Source organism: Dermacentor andersoni, chromosome 3 (genome assembly GCF_023375885.2).
Source record: "Dermacentor andersoni chromosome 3, qqDerAnde1_hic_scaffold, whole genome shotgun sequence".
In the NCBI taxonomy this organism is placed as follows: domain Eukaryota; kingdom Metazoa; phylum Arthropoda; class Arachnida; order Ixodida; family Ixodidae; genus Dermacentor; species Dermacentor andersoni.
The window spans coordinates 46,182,314-46,191,774 of NC_092816.1; the positions used below are offsets into that span (position 1 = coordinate 46,182,314).

General features: G+C 51.0%; 1 pseudogene; it reads right to left on the minus strand.

The window, feature by feature from the left end:
* Window positions 1-665: 665 nt before the first annotated feature.
* LOC126520689 (ubiquitin-conjugating enzyme E2 Z pseudogene) lies at window positions 666-1,400 on the minus strand (annotated as a pseudogene).
* Window positions 1,401-9,461: the final 8,061 nt, after the last annotated feature.

Below are 9,461 nucleotides of genomic sequence, written 5' to 3' on the forward strand. Positions count from 1 at the left end.
GACGGGAGAGCACGTAACTCAACAGTACAAATCGGAGCCTCTCTCCTGGCGTCCGGGGGCAGCTGCTCTTATACTCTCGGCGTCGCGGGCCAGAAGGAAGGTCACGGGATGAGCCCACGCGACGGCGGAGCATGAGCCCACGACGGCGCGCACGGTCGAGCCGAGAGACATGTTGAGCCGAGTGTAGTGACGCATCGCCAACCCGCCGACGGACAGACCTGCTGGCTCCTCACTTGGGGAGCTCCGCTCCCCGGCTGCCGCGCTTTGACAAGCGTGGGCACACACACACACACGCACATACGAAGACACGTGGCACTGAAACACGCCTGGACACGCTTGGCGGGGAGGCGTTGCGGCGGCGTCGAACGGGCCAAAATGTCCGCCGCTTTGAACGAAGCCCCGGCGTCCGTTGCATCCGCGCCGGCATTACCGCGCGTTGTAGGCGAAACGTAACAGTGCGCTTTATTGCATTTGAAGAAATAGCGGCATTCGTATATATGTTATGGCTGGCGCGTAATTTTGTCGTTCATCTCGCCTATTGCTACTGCAAAAGTGCTATTAATTTTGTCTTTCGTGGGCGGCGAATTGGCGTGCAGTGTCGACACTGAACGTTCGACGTCTGCTTTCCCAGGGTTCCTTGGAAAAAGTAAGAAGAGACCACGGCGTCACGCATTGCTAGCCTGTCCTCCGTACACTTGGTTCCTTTCGTCGACCCTCCTTTTGATGTCGCGGAGTCGCTTGAGCAGCGGCTCGTAATTTTCGTTCGTCGCACCCGCCAGCCAAGACAGCACTCCCGAGAAACTCGGCAGCCGCGCTGCGGCCGCGTCCTCGTACTTGGCGTAGTTGTCCGTGAAGTACTTGAGGACCTGCTTCGTCAGAGCCGGCGACATCGGAGGCGGGGCCGGCGGTTCCCGCAGGCAGGCTTCGAGCGTGCCGCACACGGCGACCCTGATCGTGTTGTGGCGCATGCTCTCCTTAGCGCCGTCGGTCATCATGGACTGGATGGAGACCAGCAGGCTGGCGATGCTCAGGGCCGGGCTCCAAGGCGGTCCCACAGTCGTGCCGAGTATGCTGAGGCAGACCCACTCGCCGTGGATGTGCGCGTTGAATGACACCCTGGGCTCGACGGTCATGAAGCGCACGCGAGGTGGCACCATCGGGTAGTCGCGCGGGCACTTGATCAGCAGGTGGAAGAGGCCGCCCTGGAGAGGCGTGCCCCAGGAACCCACGATGACGGCGTGCAGCATGCTCAGGTCGTTCTCCTCCGGCGCGACGAACACGCCCGGCGGAGGGTCGGTGTGGAGCTCGAGCAGGTCGCGCTGCACTCTCTGCAGGCACTGCGGGGTCGGCTCCTCGTCCTTGATCGCGAGGGGGTCCCACGAATGTGCACGGCCAGCCATAACCGTCGACCTTGCTTGGCGACTAGGACGAGCAGATGTTGGCACGAGGGTCTTCTTCTTCTTCCTTTACATTTTGGCGCGTACCCACGAGGGGTGATTGGCCGTGGCTCCCAGTGAACTTCTTGCTTCTTGTTAATTGATTGAGCTGTACTATTCATATTTAATTACTAGTAAATATGAATTCTTTTCTGTTTCCGTTTTTGACTAGTGGTCATGCCAATTCAGTGTTAGCAATGAGGAAAATGTGCTTAACATGAGAGCCTCGCAGTCGCAATGGCGCACTCATGTACTATGTGACATACTTCGTTTCGGGCTCGGCCAAGAGTACTTGCCCCAAAAGATAAAATGTTAAACACCGAGAGAGGAAGATCCATACGCGATAGGGGCTGCTCTAAGCAGGTCTTCCTTTCGGAATTACATTTTCCGCAAAATAGGAGGAATTGGTCCAGTGATTCTATATCCCCACATGCTGCGCAAAGGTTAGGCTATGAATTTAGCATTCTTTCGAAAGACGTTGTCAAACTAACAAGTATTACATGTTTTTATTGAAGTTACACAATGAACTGATCGTAGGTTAAAGTTTATATTTGCTAAAAAACTCTGCGTAAACACGACTTGGGGTTGCTTGTATCTTGGCCACATAGAATAAAAAAAATAGTACCGGTTGTGCGACAAACACCGGGCAACTTGTCCCGCCTAGAGGCCAACTGGCGATCCTGAACTCTTGTTCCTTTGACCGGCTGTTTATCATTATCTTTTCCTTTGGCAAATTAATCTTCAATCCCACTCTTAGACTCTCCCTGTTAAGGTCCTCAATCGTTTTTTGTAACTCGTCTGCAGTGTTGCTGAATAGAACAATGTCATCGGTAAACCGAAGGTTGCTGAGATATTCGCCGTCGATCTTTACTCCTAAGCCTTCCCAGTTTAATAGCTTGAATACTTCTTCCAAGCACGCAGTGAATAACACTGGAGAGATTGTGTCTCCCTGTCTGACGATTTCTTTATAGATATCTTCCTACTTTTCTTGAGTAGAATTAAGGTAGTTGTGGAATCTCTGTAGATATTTTCCAAGGTATTTACGTAAGCGGTCTGTATTCTTTGATTATGTAATGCCTCGATGACTGCTGGTATCCCTACTAAATCAAATGCCTTTTCGTAATCTATGAAAGCCATATAGAGAGGCGTACTGTACTCTGCGCATTTCTCGATTACCTGATTAATGACATGGTTGTGTTCCATTGGTTGACTAAAGTCTACTGTTGCCCTCATTCTACTGGAGAATATTTTGGTAAATATTTTATATAGTACTGGGAGTAAGCTAATGGGCCTATAATTTTTCAATTGTTCAACGTCTCCCTTTTTGTGGATTAGTATAATCTTTGCATTCTTCAACTTTCTGGGACCTTTACAGTCGGTAGACACTTCGTATAAAGTGTCGCCAGTTTTCCAAGCATTATATCTCTACCATCTTTGATTAAATCGACTGTTATTCCATCTTCTCCTGCTGCTCTTCTTCGTTTCATGTATTGCAAGGCCCTTCTGACCTCATCGGTAGATATAGGGGGAGTTTCTGTATCCTGTTCATTACTGCTTCTAATTGAGGTATCCAGACTCCTCAGGGTACTGTACAGGTCAGTATAGAATTCTTCCGCTGCTTTTACTATATCTATTTACTATTACTATTTACTATAGCCAATACAGCATATATCAGGCATATTTATTTTTGAACGCGGTGCTGTTTACCTCGTAGGAGCAGCAAGAGTCCACACAGTCCCCGGTGTAGGGTAGCCAACCGGACGTTATTCTGGTTAACCTCCCTGCCTTCTACTTTTCTCTTCGCTCCTCCCTCCACACAGTGGCCTTGTTGTAGGGGGCAGTAGGTTCTCTTTAGTGCGCGGACTGGCTTGCTTTACACTGGTGCCGTCCTGTTTACTGCATGTCTGCAATAGAAATTTTGACTGCATCGGAAATTGAAAAGAAAAAAGAAACTCCAAATTTTGCAATATGAAATGCGAAAAGGTGTGACATATTTACTGTAATGGTTTGTGACTGCAGAACACATGTAAATGTACACTCCTTGTTTTAGGGTGCCTAAGCAGCATGTTAATTGATTAACTATTGCTACTGTACGCAAAATTGATGTCTGCCTGAATACAATGCCTGTCAATAGCTTGAGTTTCACTAGGATCACAAATGTGAACATTTTTGCGCTGATTTATGTGCTAGAAGAGATCACACTGCTGGTTTCACAAGAAAATGCATGAATGACATGAAGCTGTTAGAAATAATGCATTCTTTTTCTGCACGAACGCGATGCACCGCTTCACTACTGCAAAAATAATTGTCCTCAGGTAAACCAAACTGAAAAGCAAGAACATTTCGAACCAACAGGTACGAAACATGGCTAAATTACCAGTGCAACTGTTTATTACAATAAATTCAGTATTTTAGCTTCAGTTTATCAAAGGGCTATTCGTTTCTGTGGGCAAAAGAAGTTGCCGGCGGACTCGAAAAAAAATGTATTGGTAAGGCTACTCAGTCACCCATGGCGACACCTACAACGACATGAAAAATGTGACGCGCGTTCCGAAATCACTCTTTCTTTCGTGATTGTTTGTGTATAACGACGGCCTCGTAAACTGAAGATTTATTTAGGAAACAGCAACGGAGGCTCCTGACTGCCAATTTTTAATGCAGGATCTAGTTCGTTAACTTGTCTCCGCCTGTAAATTAGAGAGACGAGTATTATATAACGATTCAAGTAGCGATGTTAAACGACTCGCCGTTACTGCCGTCGTCAGTCGCCGCAGAATCCGGCTCCTGTTTCGATACAAACGTGTTCCGCATGGCTTAGGACCGAAACCTAGCTTTCGGGCTTACATCTCCCCTCGCAAACCCATCACTGCATCCCAAGTTAAACAACGCGTGTTATCGAAGCGCAATAAACTGGTTTTAGCATAAGATGAGCAACCAGCGTAAGTGAACGAACTCATGAATCCGTACCTGCCGTGCTCGCGAACGTACTTTGAAAAATTTAAATCCAGGCCAGAGGACACGTGTGTGACCGACGCTGCTGAACGTTATTCTGTGTTTACAATGGCTGAAAAGAAAGCACAGTAAGTGCCCAAAGCTGTACAATGCATCATTAGGAATAATAATATTGTACTCTTTGTCATGAAACAAGATCACTTTGATTACAGTGGAAGAAAGCTTGTAGGTCGAAATTGCGCTTGCTAGGGCGCCTCTTGTGGGAGATATTGCGCACACAGGGGTACTCTTTAATTGGTTTATCATACCTGTTCTTTAGCAGCGCCGCGCGGTCGATCTTTTCACCTTCTGTGGCCATTTGTTGAACTTGACAGAGTTCGAGCCTGGTAGCGGCGAGAGTCACCACAACGGCGCTGCGGGGAGGAAGGGGGCCAGAGGATAGGTGAAAACACGTGATCCGGTTTGGAGGACAAGGGGAGAGCAAGTCTAACACCCTGATCGCGCGCAGCGAAGCAGCGCGCTGGCCCCGGCTACAGAGTTGGTTACGGCGAGGTACAACGGCGAGGCCAACGGCGACGCGAAACCCGAGAACGGGCGCCAAAGAACTGCACTCTAAAAAAACAACGGGAGGAGAGACAACCGCGCAACGGGTTCGACATGAGCGAAATAACTTTCCGAAGGCATTTCAAGCTCACCGAAACCAGAGTGCTAAGGATTTGCGGCGAGCTAGAATATCGCAGACCTCAAGATTTAGCAGCGTGTTACGTTTCGCCTACAACGCGCGGTAATGCCGGCGCGGATGCAACGGACGCCGGGGCTTCGTTCAAAGCGGCGGACATTTTGGCCCGTGCGACGCCGCCGCAACGCCTCCCCGCCAAGCGTGTCCAGGCGTGTTTCAGTGCCACGTGTCTTCGTGTGTGCGTGTGTGTGTGTGTGCCCACGCTTGTCAAAGCGCGGCAGCCGAGGAGCGGAGCTCCCCAAGTGAGGAGTCAGCAGGTTTGTCCGTCGGCGGGTTGGCAATGCGTCACTACACTCGGCTCACCATGTCTCTCGGCTCGACCGTGCGCGCCGTCGTGGGCTCATGCTCCGCCGTCGCGTGGGCTCATCCCGTGACCTTCCCTTTTGGCCCGCGACGCCGAGAGTATAAGAGCAGCTGCCCCCGGACGCCAGGAGAGAGGCTCCGATTTGTACTGTTGAGTTACGTGCTCTCCCGTCTCTCCACTTCGGTCGACCTGACCGGCCGCTCTTTTGCTATGTTAGAATAAACAAGTTGTTCTGTTACCAGTCTTCTCATGCTTTGCCGGGACCTTCGGATGCTTCCAGTGCCCCAGGCCGCCAGGCCAACGCTACCCTTGGGGCTTGCGACCCATTCGCTATAACGGGCGTCAGCACCGAGACCCCAACAACTGGTTGCCAGCGGTGAGATCGCGACAACGGAGGCCAGCAGCGAAGAGATGCGGTTGAATGTATGCTGAGCAGCACAACGACCATCCGGGAGCAGTGCAACGAGCCCTGTGTGATGACTGGTTGCCTGCAGCGGAACGACTGCGCTGAAGTCTTGGCTGCGAGGTTTGGTGAGTGCGGGACTTTCTTCTTCTGAGTTTTGCCAGGCTTTTGTTAGTGTTAGAAACAGAGCTGGTAATTGTGGTTGTCGTTGCTGCCGGGTTAGTTTGCGGCAAGACAATAGTAGGCAGTAGAGAAAGCAGCATTCAGAGCAGCCATGGATTTGAAGTCGTTGCGCGAACCGAAATTGCTGGAGCTTGCAAGAGAGTTGGGTCTGGATGTCTCAGACAAACTCAGAAAACCAGAACTGCTAAGGGCTATTCTTGAGTTAGAAGCTGAGGATGATGAGCTGTCGGAATGCCTTGAGACCATTGAGGAGAGGGAGACGGCAAAAAGACAGGAGCGTGAACTTAAAGAGCAAAAAGAGAAAGAAAAAGAAGAGCGCGACCGTCAACACGCTTTGGAAATGAAGCGTCTCGAGTTAGAGATGGAACACGCTCGTAAAGGAAGTCAGGCACACGGTGCAGGAGAACGAGTATTGTTCAAAATGACTGACCTGATGCGGCCGTTTAAGCTTGGAGAGGACATTGGTTTGTTCATGGTTAACTTTGAGCGCACGTGCGAGAAGCAGGGGTTCTCTCGGGAAACGTGGCCACAGCGCTTGCTCACTTTGCTACCCGGCGAGGCGACCGACGTAGTCGCTCGCTTGAATAGAGAGGACGCAGAGGATTTCGACAAAGTGAAATCGACTCTGCTAAAAAAGTACCAGCTGTCAGCGGAGGCGTTCCGTCGGAAGTTTCGGGAAAATGAGAAAGGCAAAAGTGAGTCATATACAGAGTTTGCGTACAGGCTTATGTCAAACATGCAGGAGTGGCTCAAAGAAGAGAAAGCGTTTGGTGACCACGAGAAAGTTCTGCAGTGTTTCGGGCTAGAACAGTTTTACAGTCGGTTACCTGAGAACGTGCGGTACTGGGTCTTGGATAGGCCAGACGTTAGTACGGTGGCTAGAGCCGCTGAGTTAGCCGAGGAGTTTGTGACGCGTCGGGCTCGCGGAGCTAAGGACGGTCAAAAGGGTGAATTTGGCTCCAAGTTTGAGAGGCCGAAGTTCACACCCATGAGAGCAAAGGGGGACACACGTAGTTCGGATGCAAGTGAAAGCAGTCCGACCGAACGTACGGAGACGGCGGCAACCGAAGCCGAACGCAGAAAGCGGTTCGAGACGAGGCAAGCGCGCGTTTGTTATACGTGCCAGAAGCCGGGTCACTTTTCGGCGCAGTGTCCAGAAACAAAAACAAAAGTCGTGTTTTTGTCCTTATGCAGCACTGACGAGAACATGAAGCTTCTCGAGCCTTACATGCGAGACCTCCTCGTGAACGGGAAAGAGTGCCGAGTGCTTCGCGATTCCGCAGCTACAATGGATGTAGTTCACCCCTCTTACGTAGAACCCGATATGTTCACGGGCGAGTGCGCATGGATCAAGCAAGCAGTGGAAGCTCATAGCGTGTGTCTGCCGGTAGCAAAAGTGCTTATTGAAGGACCTTTCGGAGCACTTGAGACGGAGGCCGCAGTGTCATCTATGCTGCCCCCCCAGTACCCGTACTTATTTTCGAACAGGTCCGATCACCTCCTGCGAGAGAAGGGGCTTTTGTTTGGTGAGGCTAGCGTTCAGGCCTTAACCAGATCGAAGGTTCGGGAGCTCGCTGCAAAGGCGGTAGTTGCGGGACCGACGTTGTTGAACGATGAGAAAGGGTCAGAGGCGCAGCAAGCTGGTATTCAGAGCACGCCCGAACTGAATAAAATTGAGCCTGTAGCGTTAAAGGCACCAGATACTGGAGAGGAAAATCCCGACACGGGAAGGTTAGAAGAGCTGTCTCCAGATTTGCTCATCGCGCCTACGTCAGACGGACTAAACAGGTTGCTAAAAGTCAGCCGGTCGGCTTTGATAGCCGAGCAAAAGAAGGATGGCAGCCTAGAAAACATACGCTGCATTATCAAGGAAGGTATCGCCAAGAAAAATGCTCGCTTTGTGGAAAGTGGTGGGGTCCTGTACCGGAAGTATCTAGACCGCAGGGGAGTGGAGTTCGATCAGCTGATCGTGCCTCAATGCTATCGTCAGGATCTGTTGCGCTTGTCGCATGGGGGTTCGTGGTCCGGACACCTAGGAGTTAAGAAAACTAAGGACCGTCTCTTGCAAGAGTACTATTGGCCAGGGTGTTTTCGGGACGCAGACCACTTTGTGAAGACATGCGACACCTGTCAGCGGGTGGGCAAGCCAGGGGACAAATCGAGGGCGCCGTTGAAGTTGGTACCTATCATTACGGAGCCTTTTAGACGGCTCGTTATTGATACAGTGGGACCTCTGCCGGTAACAGCCACGGGGTACCGACACATTTTGACTGTGATCTGCACAGTGACAAAGTTCCCTGAAGCAGTGCCGCTTAAAGAACTCAGCTCAGTTGAGATAGTCAATGCACTACTGTCCATATTTGCGCGAGTTGGTTTTCCTGCAGAAATCCAGTCAGATCAGGGTACAGTGTTTACTAGCGCTTTGACGACAGCCTTTCTCGAAAGGTGCGGGGTAAGGCTGTTACACAGCTCAGTGCACCACCCCCAGTCGAATTCCGTTGAGAAGCTCCACTCCGTCATGAAGCGCGTGTTGAGAGCATTGTGTTTTGAACATCAAACTGACTGGGAGCTGTGTCTGCCTGGAGTGATGTTTGCATTAAGGACCGCGCCGCATGCGGCTACGGGGTTCTCGCCAGCTGAGCTGGTGTACGGTCGCTCGCTGCGATCTCCGCTTCGCATGCTTCGAGAATCATGGGAAGGCAGGGGCGACGACCCAGTCGTGGTAGAGTACGTGCTTAAGCTCCTCGAACGCTTAAGAAGGGCACAGGAGTTGTCAGGTGAAGCAATGGCAGAGGCCCAGCAGAGGGCCAAGGTTTATTATGATCGGACAGCCAGGGCCCGTCGTTTTGAGGTGGGCGATGAGGTCATGATATTGCGCACATCGCTAAAGAACAAACTCGACGTGCAGTGGGAGGGCCCAGCACGGATTGTTCAAAAACTGTCGGACGTTAACTACGTGGTGAGTCTGCCAGGAAAGCGGAAAGCACAGCAAGTTTACCACTGTAATCTGCTGAAACCCTATAAGCAACGGGAAGCAGTGGTGTGCATGATGGTAAACGTTCCCGAAGAGCTTCCGGTCGAGCTTCCGGGACTAGGCTCAGTGACGAACAGGAAAGACACCGATCAAGTCATTAGTGACTTAATAAGTAAAGCATCGCTGTCGCCTGAGCAGAAAACCGAACTACACCAGCTCTTACAAGAGTTTCAAGGTCTGTTCTCTGAGAGGCCTGGTAGGACTTCTGTCCTTACTCATGACATAGAACTTACCTCCCCAGAGCCAGTACGATCCAAGGCGTACCGGGTGTCACCCCGCCAGAGCGATATTATGGAGGCTGAGGTAACTAAAATGCTACAGCTCGGTGTTATTGAAGCGGGTGAGAGTGATTATACCTCCCCTTTGATTTTAGTTGAGGTACCGGGCAAGGAACCTCGTCCTTGCGTCGA